This window comes from Tachysurus fulvidraco, chromosome 13, assembly GCF_022655615.1.
Source record: "Tachysurus fulvidraco isolate hzauxx_2018 chromosome 13, HZAU_PFXX_2.0, whole genome shotgun sequence".
NCBI lineage: Eukaryota > Metazoa > Chordata > Actinopteri > Siluriformes > Bagridae > Tachysurus > Tachysurus fulvidraco.
Genome location: NC_062530.1, coordinates 26086598 through 26102951, shown reverse-complemented (window position 1 = coordinate 26102951; position 16354 = coordinate 26086598). Strand labels below are relative to the sequence as shown.

The 16354-nt window shown below is 41.7% G+C and overlaps 1 protein-coding gene across 1 annotated transcript in view; it reads left to right on the top strand.

The window, feature by feature from the left end:
• Positions 1-613: 613 nt before the first annotated feature.
• LOC113652642 (carbohydrate sulfotransferase 8-like) overlaps positions 614-16354 on the top strand; it is a 79639-nt gene continuing 63898 nt past the window's right edge. The window contains exon 1 of the mRNA XM_047822684.1: positions 614-982. The gene's annotated coding sequence lies outside the window, so the exon portion shown is untranslated. The remainder of the gene's footprint in view (positions 983-16354) is intronic.

Sequence of the window (16354 nt, the reverse complement as noted above, 5' to 3'; positions counted from 1 at the left end):
ATCTCATAGTTGGACGTCATGGCGCACCATGAACGCAGTATATAACGGTATGTTGTTGGGAGGTGGAAGGAAACTAGAGAACTTGGAGGAAACCCTCATGGGCATGTAATTTTCACGCAGAGAGAACGATTAAGTCCTGGAGGACCGGATGCCAGCAGCTACGAAATGGTGATACCTGGACTACGTTTACATTTATATTGTAGCCCTCGTCAGATTCCGTTATACAGTATGACCTTGGATCAAACTTACAACCTTCCGATTGGTAGCACGAACACTTTAACCACTAGGCTACCACATGCCCCATGACTTTACACCTGGAGTGTGACCTCTGTGGGACATTAAACCATTAGACTTACAGTGAGTGTAGGGTTTATATATATATATTAATGTATAGTGATGATGTATCCATGATGGTATGATGATGTATCCATAATATATATGATGCACTTTCCTTATAGAGCGTGTGGGAAGATTCACAGAGCTCCAAATAGGAACACACCCACATCTCTCTCTCTCTCTCTCTCTCTCTCTCTCTCTCTCTCTCTCTCTCTCTCTCTCTCTCTCTCTCTCTCCCCACCCTCTCTCTCTGTACTATAAACTCAGACACAGAGCTGATATCTCACACACACACACACCGGACGCCGAGCTTTTGCGCTCCTTCGTCGTTTGCACGCGCACGAATTCTCAAGCCAAAACGCGCAAGTTCTCGGGGCGGGTTTGTGTCTCCGTCGGGCGGGTGGCGCCTGGTCTCTCTCTCTCTCTCTCTCTCTCTCTCTCTCTCTCTCTCTCTCTCTCTCTCTCTCTCACGACACGCGGATCCGTAGAGACATTCGGATCTGAAGCGGACCAGATCACGGAGCGGAGAGGAGCGCGAGCGCGTCGAGAGGCGTGGATGTTGGAGCGCGTGCAGCTCTGATGGTGCTGAGGAGAGGAGACAAACCGCCAAACACTGAAGCTTCACTTTCTCTGCTCATATGAACAGGTCAGTGGGAATCGGTTCTCTTAAACGATTCCGTACACAAACAGCTCGCGCACAGCGAATATCCATCAGTACAGAAACTTTACTCCGTCAGCTCTTATTTACTCTAATAAACAAAACAGCCTTTAAACGGCTCCATTAAAACATTACAAACAGTATCAATTTGTTACCAATAACAATAAAAACCTGAGTTTACAGTTAAATCTATATATAAAAAAAAAAAACCGTTGGACTGTTGCCATGGAGAAGGAGTTCATCCTGCACGCGCACTATTTTGTTCTGTATTGTCTTATTTAACACATTTAATTTCTTCGTTATTAAATAAAAAACAACAACAACAACAACAACAACAACAACAACCTGCACGCATATATATTTAACATCTTTTACAAACATTTTTTGCTACAATATCAAATTTATTAAAAACAAAAACTGCTAAATTTAGATAAACAACAATGTTAACACATTTATCACAAATAGCCTTTACAAATAGTTCCTTATCGATACTACACAATGTAAATAAATCACTATTATATTCTGTTTATCGTGTTAACAATCACAGACTTATTATTTTGAATCGGCACATTTTTAATCTATTAAAGTTTTACATTTAAATTAATTTTTACCGTTGGACTGTTGCCATGGAGACGGAGTTTGTGCTAAAAGTCAGCCTTTTCTGCTTAGCTGTTTCATGCTAACGACGGAATAGTTGTTAGTTTAGCGATTTATTTAAAGAAGTTTATCTGGTCTTTAAAAAGACTTTAATCTGTTAAACTGACCCATTATTTAAAATGAATATAACACAGTACATACTGTACATACAGTTCATTGTTTACCATGACAAACATTGCCTGAATGTTATTAGCATGTACAGCTAGTTATAATAAAATTCTCTTAAATAGACTGATGATAGTTGATCGTTTATAAAATGTCGAATTTTTTTGCTTGCACAAGAGATATTTTTGTGCTAATTAATATTTTCCGTAAATGTCAGAGTAACAAAAAATACATTTAGAATTTTGAGCAAAAGTTTAATTAGTATAATAGTATAATTATTTATTGTATTTAATATAAAATTATAATTAATATATGGAAAACTCAGTGCAAACCTATTAGCTAGCATGACTGTAATCGTGCTACAAAAACTACACTTAGCTAACTAGAAACTATAGAGTAAAGGAAATATCCACCCTGAAAAATTGTATATCAATGTATGTAAAAAACACGTGACCCTTTATTCATAACGAATATATGTGTGGACGTTTTTGTTATTTCTTTGGGTTCTTACATTCCTGTGTTTGACTACAGAACTAACGACTAGCATTAAGAGTGATGCAGCGGTGCTTTAGTCTTTCAGTCTGTCAGCTTCTCTGTAGAGTATACACTGCTCAAAAAAATCAGCTTTCAAAGCTCTAACTTGTACAGTAGATCTCTAATTAGCCAAGGAACATACTGTCTAGTAGCTGCATTGCATTATGGGACAACCTCACTCCTTCTGCTAATGAGGGGAAATCTTCTTTAATAAACTTAAATAAAACAGTTCTGTAAATTCCTTTAGGATTTTTTTTCAGTTATTGTTAGTATCCTGTCACATCGCCATTTTGCATTTCCTGTACATATAAGTAGGGTGTTTTTGGTGTATAATTACACAGCTAAGGGAAAGTTAGCTGTAATTAATTCCAGTCATTTATAGCTTTTTCAGCCTTTATACACAAGGGAAGGAAATCTGTAATTAAAAACAACACTCCAACATGCAGAAACTTCTTCAAGGCTCTCTAGCACATGTGGGAATTTGTTGCAAGAACTCCTGCGCAATTTAACTTTTACAGTGTCGAACTCACTTTAACAGCATTTAATTAACTCACTGTTCATTTGTGTCCCAGTCAGATTTATTAAAAAAATGCAAACGTGCATAATCTACTGTAATCAGTGTAATAAGCTGCACATGTCCGTGGCTAAAACTCCTAATTAATAAAAACTCAGAGATCTTGGACTAATTTTGGTTTCGGAGTTTCGGCCTTGTTAGTCCTCAGTGGTCAGCTGTAGTTAATATTTATTTATTTATTTATTTATTTATTTATTTATTTATTTATTTATTTATAAGTAGGCCTACTACTTTTATTTTTAGTAATCACTGTTTGGGGCATAGACACTGGCACATTTTAATTTCAACAGAAATATCACGGTATTTAAAACACAGTCTAGTTGTGAACACAAAAAGAAAGTATAAAATCATTTTACAGTCATGTTCCTGCTCTACTTCTGGTTTGCCAGAGTAACATCTTTTATCATAAGAGATGAAAGGTCAAGCATCCTGTGCTCTTTGCCGCGGATCGTGTGCGCTCCCATCGGTAGCCGCTGCTCCAAGTCACTCCCTATTTGTATAAAGTGCGTCTTTGCTTAGCTTTGTTGCGTTGCTGGATTCGCCCACACCTTGACGCTGACCGTTGCTCTGCTCATGTTGCTGGAAGTCACAGTTCTCATCGAAAAGGAATGATCTTTGGTCACTTTATCACCAGCATCATCATAAGTGATCAGTCACTGTACATGTCCGTGAAGCATAAAGATACCAAAACAGACCGGGTTAGTTAGTGTTAGCGGTGCGCAAGAAGGTATGAAACTTTAATTACAATCTGCACATTGGTGTCGCTGATGATGCGGAGAACCCTGACTGATCCTAAAGCCACCAGACACATCCACTCTGGCTGCTGGCAGCTTCAGATGAGAGCTCATTAGAAAGCTTCCACTCTTGAATGCACATGAATCAATTTTTTGCAACGCATCCCGCTTCAGGCTGACTCTATAGTGCACAGCCACATCCTCGGTGCTGAATTAAGTCTTTATTTAATTTTAATTTCACTTTAATTAACTCCACAGACGGCTGGCGGTGATATTAATCGGGAGGCTAAAATGTAATCTGTCTACAGCTCAACAACAGTTAGTGCTGAGCATTATATCACAAGGTCTCATAGATTGCGTCAGAACAACGACATGGTGCAAAGTATTACATAGCAGTAGCGGCTTCCTTAGTGAGAATCTAAGTGTCTCAAGAGAAGCTGTAATTACTTAATTCAAATGCTCTCACTTATGTTTTTTAGCTGGTTACACAAATCCCCACAGCTACAATCCAACATCTAGTGGAAAGCTTGCTAGAAGTGAAGATTATAACAAAAGCTAGAATGCGATCTTCAACAAGAACATATAGCTGGAATAGTCAGGTGTCCACATAATTTTGCCTGTATAGCACAATATAAGACGCACACAATAACCGCTAGGAAGCTAATTCATGCTATTTTTGAGGTTAGCGTAACTCTCACAGCTATATACTCCAACATTTCTGTTATTGTTCTGCTGACACTCACTTACGCTGTTACACTATTATATATATATATATATATACGGTATATAATGCTATGCAGTTCTCTATATTACTAAATAATTCTGATGGAATGTTTTTTCTTAGTTGAAGGTTGATGAAATCTCCGCTGATGAAATCAACTCAAAATTGAATTCTCTGTCAAATTAAACCCTTAAAACCCAGAAGATCCAGTTCAGCTACTTTTTCGCTGCGGTTACTGAATAATTTATACTAGTTTCTTATGTCTTAAGATGAATAATTAACTAATAAGCTGGAAACGTTTTCTTTGATGAGTAACTGTATAATAAGGAGCGTAATAAGATTCCTCCACTTCACATCGGGGTCATGATCGCCCAGTTGGGATTAATTATCTGCTAAATATGCACAGTAGAGTGTTTATAAGACTTTAGACTTATCCTAAGTGTGTGAAGTAAATGCTACAAATAGTCTGTATGTACAAATAGTTTTATACTGTTTCAAAAAACTCAATATATACTTAGTACTAATTACATTCGAGTTACATCTTAGTTACACACCAGTTACACCCCAATTACATTCCGGTTACATTTCAAATACATCCCGGTTGCATCCAATTTACAACCCATTAGATCCGAGTTACATCCCATTTACGCTCCAATTTCATCCTAGTTGCATCACAGTTGCATCACAATTACGTCCCATTTACAACCCAATTCGATTCCCAGTTGCATCCTAATTACATCCCAGTTACATCCCAGTTACACCCAAATTAGATCCCAGTTACATCCTAATTATAGCCCAGCTGCACCCAATTACATCCCAGTTATATCCTAATTATAGCCCAGCTGCACTCAATTAGATCCCAGTTACATCCTAATTATAGCCCAGCTACACCCAATTACATCCCAGTTACATCCTAATTATAGCCCAGCTGCACCCAATTACATCCCAGTTACATCCTAATTATAGCCCAGCTGCACCCAATTACATCCCAGTTACATCCTAATTATAGCCCAGCTACACCCAATTACATCCCAGTTACATCCTAATTATAGCCCAGCTACACCCAATTACATCCCAGTTACATCCTAATTATAGCCCACCTACACCCAATTACATCCCAGTACATCCCAGTTACACCCCAATTAGATCCCAGTTACATCCTAATTATAGCCCGGCTGCACCCAGTTACATCCCAGTTACACCCCAATTAGATCTCAGTTGCATCCAAGTTACATCCCATTCACACCACAATTAGATCCCAGTTACATCGTAATTATAGCCCAGCTACACCCAATTACATCCCAGTTACATCCTAATTATAGCCCAGCTACACCCAATTACATCCCAGTACATCCCAGTTACACCCAAATTAGATCTCAGTTGCATCCCAGTTACATCCCATTTACAGCTCAGTTACATCCCATTTACAGCTCAGTTACATCCTATTTGCACCCCAATCAGATCCCAGTTGCATTCCAGTTACACCACTGTTGAAAGTTGCATCCCAGTTACATCCTAATTAGATCTCAGGTACATCCCAAACGACATGGTATTCCTTTGTGGTAGCCCCGCCCCTCTTTCACTACATAAGCAAAGCTGTGATTGCTGAGTGTTGTTTCCTTTTTTTATTACGTGCATCTTCAGGGTTCTTAAAGTGCACGTCTCCTGCGAGTTGGAATTTTTGGACTAAACAAAACTCACACTATTTATAGTCCACGACGGCATAGAATAGTGTATACTGTAAGTATGTGAAATGGGGCTACACAGAGACAAGCCTTCCCCACAAATTCACACGCTTGTTCATTTCCATTTAGTGTGTATTAAAGCACTTAACCAGTTTGCCATGTGCTTTACACTAACTTTTAACCTGGGCAGTTACTGTAGGTTTCCAGGCAACCAAAACAAAGGACTGGACATGCACCAAAGCCTGTTCCTGTTCCCAGTGGGTGAGCTAATACATTTATGATTTGTCCACCTCTGCAATTATATGTGCACTGAATTTTAAAAGGGCAGAAGAATCTCATCGTCTTTTACTTTTCAGAACTTGGGATGTAGTCAGTTACTTTGCAGCGTAGTCAGTTATCACGAAGTCTCTCTATTAACATCTATCAGTGTATCATTTACAACACACACACACACACACACACACACACACACACACACACACACACACACACACACACACACACTTCCCCCAAACCACCACACAGCCAGCAGAGGGCAGCGTGCAGCTGAACGGTGTGCTTAACTCTTCACACACGCTTATTGACGTAATATCCGATAACCACTCAGTCGATAAGTGTTTTCCTTGTACATCGTAAGTGAGTGTAAGATGATTTTGTGATAGAAGTATGGACTGATCTGATCACTCTCATTACAACGTAAACGGTATATCATTACAAATCTCTGTTCGATCTATTTTATCATCTCTCATTGTTCGTGTTCCAGAATCACATCATTATATAAGCTTAAAAAGACCAGCAGCTTGTAGTAAATACTCCAATAATCAAAATGCGATGAAAATTCATTCATTCATTCATTCTCTCAAGTTCTTATCCGAACTTCTCGAGGCAGGATACACCCTGGACGGACTGCCAACCCATCACAGGGCACACACACACACTCTCATTCACTCACACACTCACACACTACGGACAATTTTCCAGAGATGCCAATCAACCTACCATGCATGTCTTTGGACCGAGGGAGGAAACCGGAGTACCCGGAGGAAACCCCCGAGGCACTGGGAGAACATGCAAACTCCACACACACAAGGTGGAGGCGGGAATCGAACCCCCAACCCTGGAGGTGTGAGACGTACGTGCTAACCACTATTCTATAACATAATTTTATGTGCTATTAATGCTTGCACTATGACGTTGTGGTTTCTATAATAATGTCCCAGCTTATACAGAGCCACTTGTGGCAGATTTAATGTGAGACACCATGCTGAATGTGGTCCCAGATAAACATGTGTGATATTCCTGTGGTACTGCTGTAAGGGTTAAGGATTATAAATGGCTCAGAGTGTAAGCTGTGGGTGTGTGTGGGACATGAAGGATGACACTGCTCCACTTCATCACTGTCCAATCAGGTTACTGTCTAACCTGCTCTGCCTCACCGACACTGTAATTCTTACTGATGGTTTCCACTCTGGGACGTCCGTGTCGTATATAACACACGTCTGTATGAAGACGCAGGGAATGTGACATGGGATAGGTGTCAAGGTCAGGACTAGACAGGACAGGCTATTAATGTGGTAACATTAGTGACAGGTGTTAGTGCTATGTGTTAGTGCTAGGTGGTAGTGTTAGTGACAGGGCAGGGTGTTAGGTGGTAGTGTTAGTGACAGGGCAGGGTGTTAGGTGGTAGTGTTAGTGACAGGGCAGGGTGTTAGGTGGTAGTGTTAGTGACAGGGCAGGGTGTTAGGTGGTAGTGTTAGTGACAGGGCAGGGTGTTAGGTGGTAGTGTTAGTGACAGGGCAGGGTATTAGGTGGTAGTGTTAGTGACAGGGCAGGGTGTTAGGTGGTAGTGTTAGTGACAGGGCAGGGTGTTAGGTGGTAGTGTTAGTGACAGTGTTAATGTTGACAGGTGGTTTTGTTAGGTGGTAGTGTTAGTGACAGGTTTTATTGTTAGGTGGTAGTGTTAGTGACAGTGTTGATGTTAAGTGTTAGAGTTAGTGACAGGTGGTTTTGTTAGGTGGTAGTGTTAGTGACAGGTTCTATTGTTAGGTGGTAGTGTTAGTGACAGGGGATAGTGTAAGGTGATAGTGTTGGTGACAGGTGTAAGTGTTAGGCAGTAGAGTTAGTGACAGTGTAAATTTTAGGTGGAAGTATAAGTGACATGGTTTTGTTAGGTGGTAGTGTCAGTGACAGTGTTAATGACAGGTGGTAGTGTTAGGTGGTAGAGTTAGTGGCAGGTGGTAGTGTTAGGTGGTAGTGTTAGTGACATGGGGTAATGTTAGGTGGTAGTGTTAGTAACAGGTGGTGGTGTTAGGTGGTAGTGTTAGTGACAGGTGGTAGTGTTAGGTGTTAGTGTTAGTGACAGGTGGTAGTGTTAGTGAAGGGTGGTAGTGTTAGCTGGTAGTGTTAGTGACAGGTGGTAGTGTTTGGTGTTAGTGTCAGTGACGGGTGGTAGTGTTAGTGACAGGTGGTAGTGACAGGTGGTATTGTTAGGTGTTAGTGTTAGTGACAGGTGGTAGTGTTAGTGAAGGGTGGTAGTTTTTGTGACAGGTGGTAGTGTTAGGTGGTAGTGTTAGTGACAGGTGGTAGTTTTTGTGACAGGTGGTAGTGTTAGTGACAGGTGGTGGTGTTAGGTGGTAGTGTTAGTGACAGATCATAGTGTTAGGTGTTAGTGTTAGTGACAGGTGTTAGTGTTAGGTGTTAGTGTTAGTGACAGGTGGTAGTGTTAGTGAAGGGTGGTAGTTTTTGTGACAGGTGGTAGTGTTAGGTGGTAGTGTTAGGGACAGGTGGTAGTGTTAGTGACAGGTGGTAGTGTTAGGTGGTAGTGTTAGTGACAGGTGTTAGTGAATGGTGGTAGTGTTAATGAAGGGTAGTAGTTTTTGTGACAGGTGGTAGTGTTAGTGACGGTTGGTAGTTTTAGTGACAGGTGGTAGTGTTAGTTACAGGTGGTAGTGTTAGTGAATGGTGGTAGTTTTTGTGACAGGTGGTAGTGTTAGGTGGTAGTGTTAGGGACAGGTGGTAGTGTTAGTGACAGGTGGTAGTGTTAGGTGGTAGTGTTAGTGACAGGTGTTAGTGTTAGTGACAGGTGGTAGTGTTAGTGAAGGGTAGTAGTTTTTGTGACAGGTGGTAGTGTTATGTGTTAGTGTTAGTGACAGGTGGTAGTTTTAGTGACAGGTGGTAGTGTTATGTGGTAGTGTTAGTGACGGTTGGTAGTTTTAGTGACAGGTGGTAGTGTTAGTGACAGGTGGTAGTTTTAGTGACAGGTGGTAGTGTTATGTGTTAGTGTTAGTGACAGGTGGTAGTGTTAGTGACGGGTGGTAGTTTTAGTGACAGGTGGTAGTGTTATGTGGTAGTGTTAGTGACAGGTGGTAGTGTTAGTGACGGGTGGTAGTTTTAGTGACAGGTGGTAGTGTTAGTGACAGGTGGTAGTTTTAGTGACAGGTAGTAGTGTTATGTGGTAGTGTTAGTGACAGGTGGTAGTGTTAGTGACAGGTGGTAGTTTTAGTGACAGGTGGTAGTGTTAGTTACAGGTGGTAGTGTTATGTGGTAGTGTTAGTGACAGGTGGTAGTGTTAGTGACGGGTGGTAGTGTTATGTGGTAGTGTTAGTGACAGGTGGTAGTGTTAGTGACGGGTGGTAGTTTTAGTGACAGGTGGTAGTGTTAGTTACAGGTGGTAGTTTTAGTGACAGGTGGTAGTGTTATGTGGTAGTGTTAGTGACAGGTGGTAGTGTTAGTGACGGGTGGTAGTGTTATGTGGTAGTGTTAGTGACAGGTGGTAGTGTTATGTGGTAGTGTTAGTGACAGGTGGTAGTGTTAGTGACGGGTGGTAGTTTTAGTGACAGGTGGTAGAGTTAGTGACGGGTGGTAGTTTTAGTGACAGGTGGTAGAGTTAATTGGTAGTGTTAGGTGGTAGTGTTAGTGACAGGTGGTAGTGTTATGTGGTAGTGTTAGTGACAGGTGGTAGAGTTAATTGGTACTGTTAGGTGGTAGTGTTAGTGACAGGTGGTAGTGTTATGTGGTAGTGTTAGTGACGGGTGGTAGTGTTATGTGGTAGTGTTAGTGACAGGTGGTAGAGTTAATTGGTAGTGTTAGGTGGTAGTGTTAGTGACAGGTGGTAGTGTTATGTGGTAGTGTTAGTGACAGGTGGTAGAGTTAATTGGTACTGTTAGGTGGTAGTGTTAGTGACAGGTGGTAGTGTTATGTGGTAGTGTTAGTGACGGGTGGTAGTGTTATGTGGTAGTGTTAGTGACAGGTGGTAGAGTTAATTGGTAGTGTTATGTGGTAGTGTTAGTGACAGGTGGTAGTGTTAGTGACAGGTGGTAGTGTTAGTGACAGGTGGTAGTGTTAGGTGGTAGTGTTAGTGATAGGCCATTAGGTGTTAGTGTTAGGTGTGGTGTTAGGATGTAGTGTTAGTGACAGGTCATAGTGTTAGGAGGGAGTGTTGGTGACAGATGGAAGTGTTAGTGTAGTGTTGGGTAGTAGGGACAGGGACATGTACCAGTTTGCTGACTCGTCCAGGTCTTAATCAGGTGAAGTGTCCTTTGCTCTTTGTTAGCATGCGGACTGCATCAGCATGTGTTCATCTGCTGAACATTTGGCATCAACACTGTGCTTCAGTACCAGTAAATGTGTTAGTTCTTGTTAGCATGGTGCCTGAGACACCACCAGGCACTGACGCATGACTCCTCAGAGAGCCTGCAAGCTCGTTTGTACTCTTACCAAGCGTCTGTGTCTGTGTGTGTGTGCGTGTGTGCGTGTGCATGTGTGTGTGTGTGTGTGTGTGTGTGTGTGTGTGTGTGTGTGTGCGTGTGTGTGTGTGTGTGTGTACTCATTGTTTGAGTGTGATTTTTATGTTTGTTTGTGCATTTGTGTGTGCTTTGAGAAAAAAAATCTGTATTTGTTTTTTTTTGTGCATGCGATCATGTGTGCACATTGGAAGTGTGTGTGTGAGTGTGTGTGTGTGTGCGTGTGTGTGCGTGTGGGTGTGTGTGAGTGTGTGTGTGTGTGTGTGTGTGTGTGTGTGTGTTCTGAGACTTTCAGTACTGGCATAATCCCAGCAGGCTGAAACATGCTGCAGCTCTCCAGATGGCTGTGCCGGACGCCTCGCTCTCAAAACTCGGGACAGAAGCGACAGGGTGCATGTGACGGTGATGTGAAAGAGAGAGAGAGAGAGAGAGAGAGAGAGAGAGAGAGAGAGAGAGAGAGAGAGAGAGAGAGAATATATAAAGACATATAGATGCCTTGCTTTTGTTCCCAGATCGAACAGTCGTGACCTTCTCTGATTGTGCCGTACAAGCCTACTTTGTAAATATTAAGTCTACAATTAAATAATCAGCCCCACATTCACCTGCTAACGATTTCTAACGATTTGTAAAGCAAAAGGAAAATAATGTCTGCAATTAAAAACCTTTAAACACCAGAATTTAGGAAATATTAATGAAAGCGTTCGGTGAAATTCTTTTCTGGAACCGGTTCATTATTCTTTCGCTCTGTCACACACAATTATCATTAAGTGCCTTTTGTAAAGGAGAAAATAAACGATTCGGCTGCAAATGCACATTTATTCATTTGACTGACTTCAACGATGACGTTTTAAAGCATTTGTGTGAATTGTGTGAAACATGTGTTTGGGTCCCGGAGAGCCTGAAGATTGGAGTGCACAAATTCAGTAAGTAGTCTCTCGCTTCCTGGTCCTGGTTCTCTCTGCTCAGACAGATCAGCTTCCGCTCTGAAATAGAAGAGCATAGGGGTGGCACGGGACATGAAAAAAACACCCGAACCGTTCGGTTGGCTTGTCTCGGTTCGGTTCGTGTGTGCGTCACACGGTTCGACGCATGCGCATTGTAGCCCCGTGCTCAGTTTTCGCCTCAGACAGTTTCGAGCGAACATACATATAGACACTAAGGCCCCTTTCACACTGCAGGTAAAAGTGGCCCAAATCTGATTTTTTTGGGGTCAAGTGACCAGGTCAGACTTCTTCAGGAGTAGTGTAAACACTCAAATCTGGCTCAGATCTGATTTTTCCATATGTGGTCCCTAATCAGACCCAAATCTGATTTTTTCCAACGTGGCCGCCGTTTGAACAGCTGAGGCGGATTTGATGCGACTTTTACGTCAATCTACATCGACATTCGTCACAATTATGCGCCGGCGAATTCATTAATTTTTTTTTTCTCTTAACACACACACGTTACCAGTCGCCGCATTTGTGTCACGTTATCGCCAGCGCAAAAAAAAAAAAAAAAAGTTTTCGCGAAAACTTGACAGAAACGTGACTGGTAACGTGTGTGTGTTAAGAGTGTAATATAAAGTGGTTACGTGAACCAGCTCATAATGTTTGCATCAAATACATCACATTATAGAGTTACATGATATGTTTGCTTGCACCAGATGATACAATACTTCCTCCGTAACCTCGCCAACTTTTTAGCGCGACGGCCTGCTGCGTGTGACGTCATCGTTATCGTCCATTTGCGCATGCGGGTCAGTTTGAAACAGCAAACTGTTCACACTGGTATCTGATATAGGCCACATTTTAAAAGGTCATGTGAACAGCCAAACAAAAACAAATCAGATCTGAGCAAAATATCCGACTTGCAGTGTGAACGTGGCCTAAAACTTGAGTAAGGAGTGCTGCAGAAATGGCAAGTGGAGGAGATAATGAAGGATGCCCGGAGTTGGCGGATGCGCCCGCGTCGTTCAAATCCGGTGTGTGGGAACATTTTGGATTTCATGTTACTTACGATAACGGAAATAAAACAGTAGATAGAACTGCGACCGTGTGCAAATATTGTGCAAAATGCATTCGATATGGTAATGACAACACTTCTAGTATGACCGTCATGTTAAGATGTTAAACTTATGCCTGACTTTATGATTATGGCCTTCGCTATTGTTATAGCCTCATTATATTATGTTATTACTGTCATGACTCAGCCCAGACTTTGGCCACATGCACTTGTTTGTTTATGTTCCTCGTCACATGTCTGCCCTGCCCTCGTCTGTTCCTCCCTGTTTCCACACCCGTTCCTAATTGTATCTGATTGTCTTTTGTATTTAAGTGTGCCGTGTTGCCGATGGCAGCGCGGAATCTACTGTTGTCTTTGTCCTGTCTCTAGGCCGTGTCCTGTTTCGTGTTACCTTTGTAATTAAACCCTGTCTGTTTTGCTATCATGCATTTGGGTCCGCTTCCTCACCCCGCGTCATGAAAATTACATTATATTATATATTTATGTTTAAAATATTTTGAGAGAGCTTGTAAGATTTCCTCACTTTTTCTTTTGTAAGAGCTACACTGAAGTTTGCAGTTTGATAAATGCAAGTGAATTTCAGTCTCTGTGTGCTAAAAAGGCACAAGTTCCTGTAGAGATAACAACACACATTCTGCCAAATAAACGAAAAGCGTGTCATCATCGATGTCTTCTCTCTCGCTGTATCAAAATCTCACCTAACTTTTACTCAGACATGGTCCCAATAATGTGCTTAAAGTCGAGTCAAATTCAGTTAGTGCATGATTACATTACAAAAATGTTAATACTGTATCCTAAATTGTGGATAATTAAGCTAATAAGCTATATATCAAATGCTGAGGGAAAATTCTGCAGTGTTGAAGGTTAAAAGAAAAAATAATAACAAGAACCGAAAACCGTGACCATAAAACCGTGATACGAACCGAACTGTGGGTTTTGTGAACCGTGCCACCGCTAGAGGAGCATTCGTGTAGATGGAGGTCTGTTTAACACTGAAGTTGTCCTGATGTATGTGCTGGTGTAGATGGAGGTCTGTTTAACACTGAAGTTGTCCTGATGTATGTGCTGGTGTAGATGATGGAGGTCTGTTTAACACTGAAGTTGACCTGATGTATGTGCTGGTGTAGATGATGAGGTCTGTTTAACACTGAAGTTGTCCTGATGTATGTGCTGGTGTAGATGGAGGTCTGTTTAACACTGAAGTTGTCCTGATGTATGTGCTGGTGTAGATGATGGAGGTCTGTTTAACACTGAAGTTGACCTGATGTATGTGCTGGTGTAGATGATGAGGTCTGTTTAACACTGAAGTTGACCTGATGTATGTGCTGGTGTAGATGATGGAGGTCTGTTTAACACTGAAGTTGACCTGATGTATGTGCTGGTGTAGATGATGAGGTCTGTTTAACACTGAAGTTGACCTGATGTATGTGCTGGTGTAGATGATGGAGGTCTGTTTAACACTGAAGTTGTCCTGATGTATGTACTGGTGTAGATGATGAGGTCTGTTTAACACTGAAGTTGACCTGATGTATGTGCTGGTGTAGATGATGGAGGTCTGTTTAACACTGAAGTTGACCTGATGTATGTGCTGGTGTAGATGATGGAGGTCTGTTTAACACTGAAGTTGACCTGATGTATGTGCTGGTGTAGATGGAGGTCTGTTTAACACTGAAGTTGACCTGATGTATGTGCTGGTGTAGATGATGGAGGTCTGTTTAACACTGAAGTTGACCTGATGTATGTGCTGGTGTAGATGATGGAGGTCTGTTTAACACTGAAGTTGACCTGATGTATGTGCTGGTGTAGATGATGGAGGTCTGTTTAACACTGAAGTTGACCTGATGTATGTGCTGGTGTAGATGGGGGTCTGTTTAACACTGAAGTTGACCTGATGTATGTGCTGGTGTAGATGGGGGTGTGGTGTCACCTGTTGTGGTCATTGCTCTTATTTTAACGTAGTACAAAACATAAATGTGTGTAATAAATAAAGTGCTCAGTAACACTGCAGATGACAAAATTATTATATCCCATAATTTAAAAAAATAAAGTAAAAAACTAAAAAAAATGAATCCTATTTAATGATACTTTATTTGATGGGTATAAAAATGTGCTCATGTACATGTTATATAATCTGTCTGATCTGTCTGATCTGTGTGATCTGTCTGATCTGTGTGATCTGTCTGATCTGTCTGATCTGTGTGATCTGTGTGATCTGTGTGATCTGTCTGATCTGTGTGATCTGTGTGATCTGTCTGATCTGTCTGATCTGTGTGATCTGTGTGATCTGTGTGATCTGTCTGATCTGTGTGATCTGTCTGATCTGTGTGATCTGTCTGATCTGTGTGATCTGTGTGATCTGTGTGATCTGTCTGATCTGTGTGATCTGTCTGATCTGTGTGATCTGTGTGATCTGTGTGATCTGTGTGATCTGTCTGATCTGTGTGATCTGTCTGATCTGTCTGATCTGTGTGATCTGTGTGATCTGTCTGATCTGTGTGATCTGTGTGATCTGTCTGATCTGTCTGATCTGTGTGATCTGTGTGATCTGTGTGATCTGTGTGATCTGTGTGATCTGTCTGATCTGTGTGATCTGTCTGATCTGTCTGATCTGTGTGATCTGTGTGATCTGTGTGATCTGTCTGATCTGTGTGATCTGTCTGATCTGTGTGATCTGTGTGATCTGTGTGATCTGTGTGATCTGTCTGATCTGTGTGATCTGTCTGATCTGTCTGATCTGTGTGATCTGTGTGATCTGTATGATCTGTGTGATCTGTCTGATCTGTGTGATCTGTATGATCTGTGTGATCTGTCTGATCTGTGTGATCTGTCTGATCTGTCTGATCTGTGTGATCTGTCTCATCTGTGTGATCTGTCTGATCTGTGTGATCTGTCTCATCTGTGTGATCTGTCTGATCTGTGTGATCTGTCTGATCTGTCTGATCTGTGTGATCTGTGTGATCTGTGTGATCTGTCTGATCTGTGTGATCTGTCTGATCTGTGTGATCTGTGTGATCTGTGTGATCTGTGTGATCTGTCTGATCTGTGTGATCTGTCTGATCTGTCTGATCTGTGTGATCTGTGTGATCTGTATGATCTGTGTGATCTGTCTGATCTGTGTGATCTGTATGATCTGTGTGATCTGTCTGATCTGTGTGATCTGTCTGATCTGTCTGATCTGTGTGATCTGTCTCATCTGTGTGATCTGTCTGATCTGTGTGATCTGTCTGATCTGTGTGATCTGTGTGATCTGTCTGATCTGTGTGATCTGTCTGATCTGTGTGATCTGTCTGATCTGTCACTGAGACGATTGTCACTGTGCTGGTCAATGTGGTAATATTTCAGATACAGAGGAAAGTCACATGTCATGGATTAGACTCCTGGTCTGAAACTGGGCTCAGTGTACTGTATGATTGTGTGGAGCTTCTCTCTCTCTCTCTCTCTCTCTCTCTCTCTCTCTCTCTCTCTCTCTCTCTCTCTCTCTCTCTCTCTCTCTCTCTCTCTCTCTCTCACACACACACACACACACACACACACATACACACACAATCTCTCTCTCTCTCTCTCTCTCTCTCTCTCTCTCTCACACACACACACACACACACAC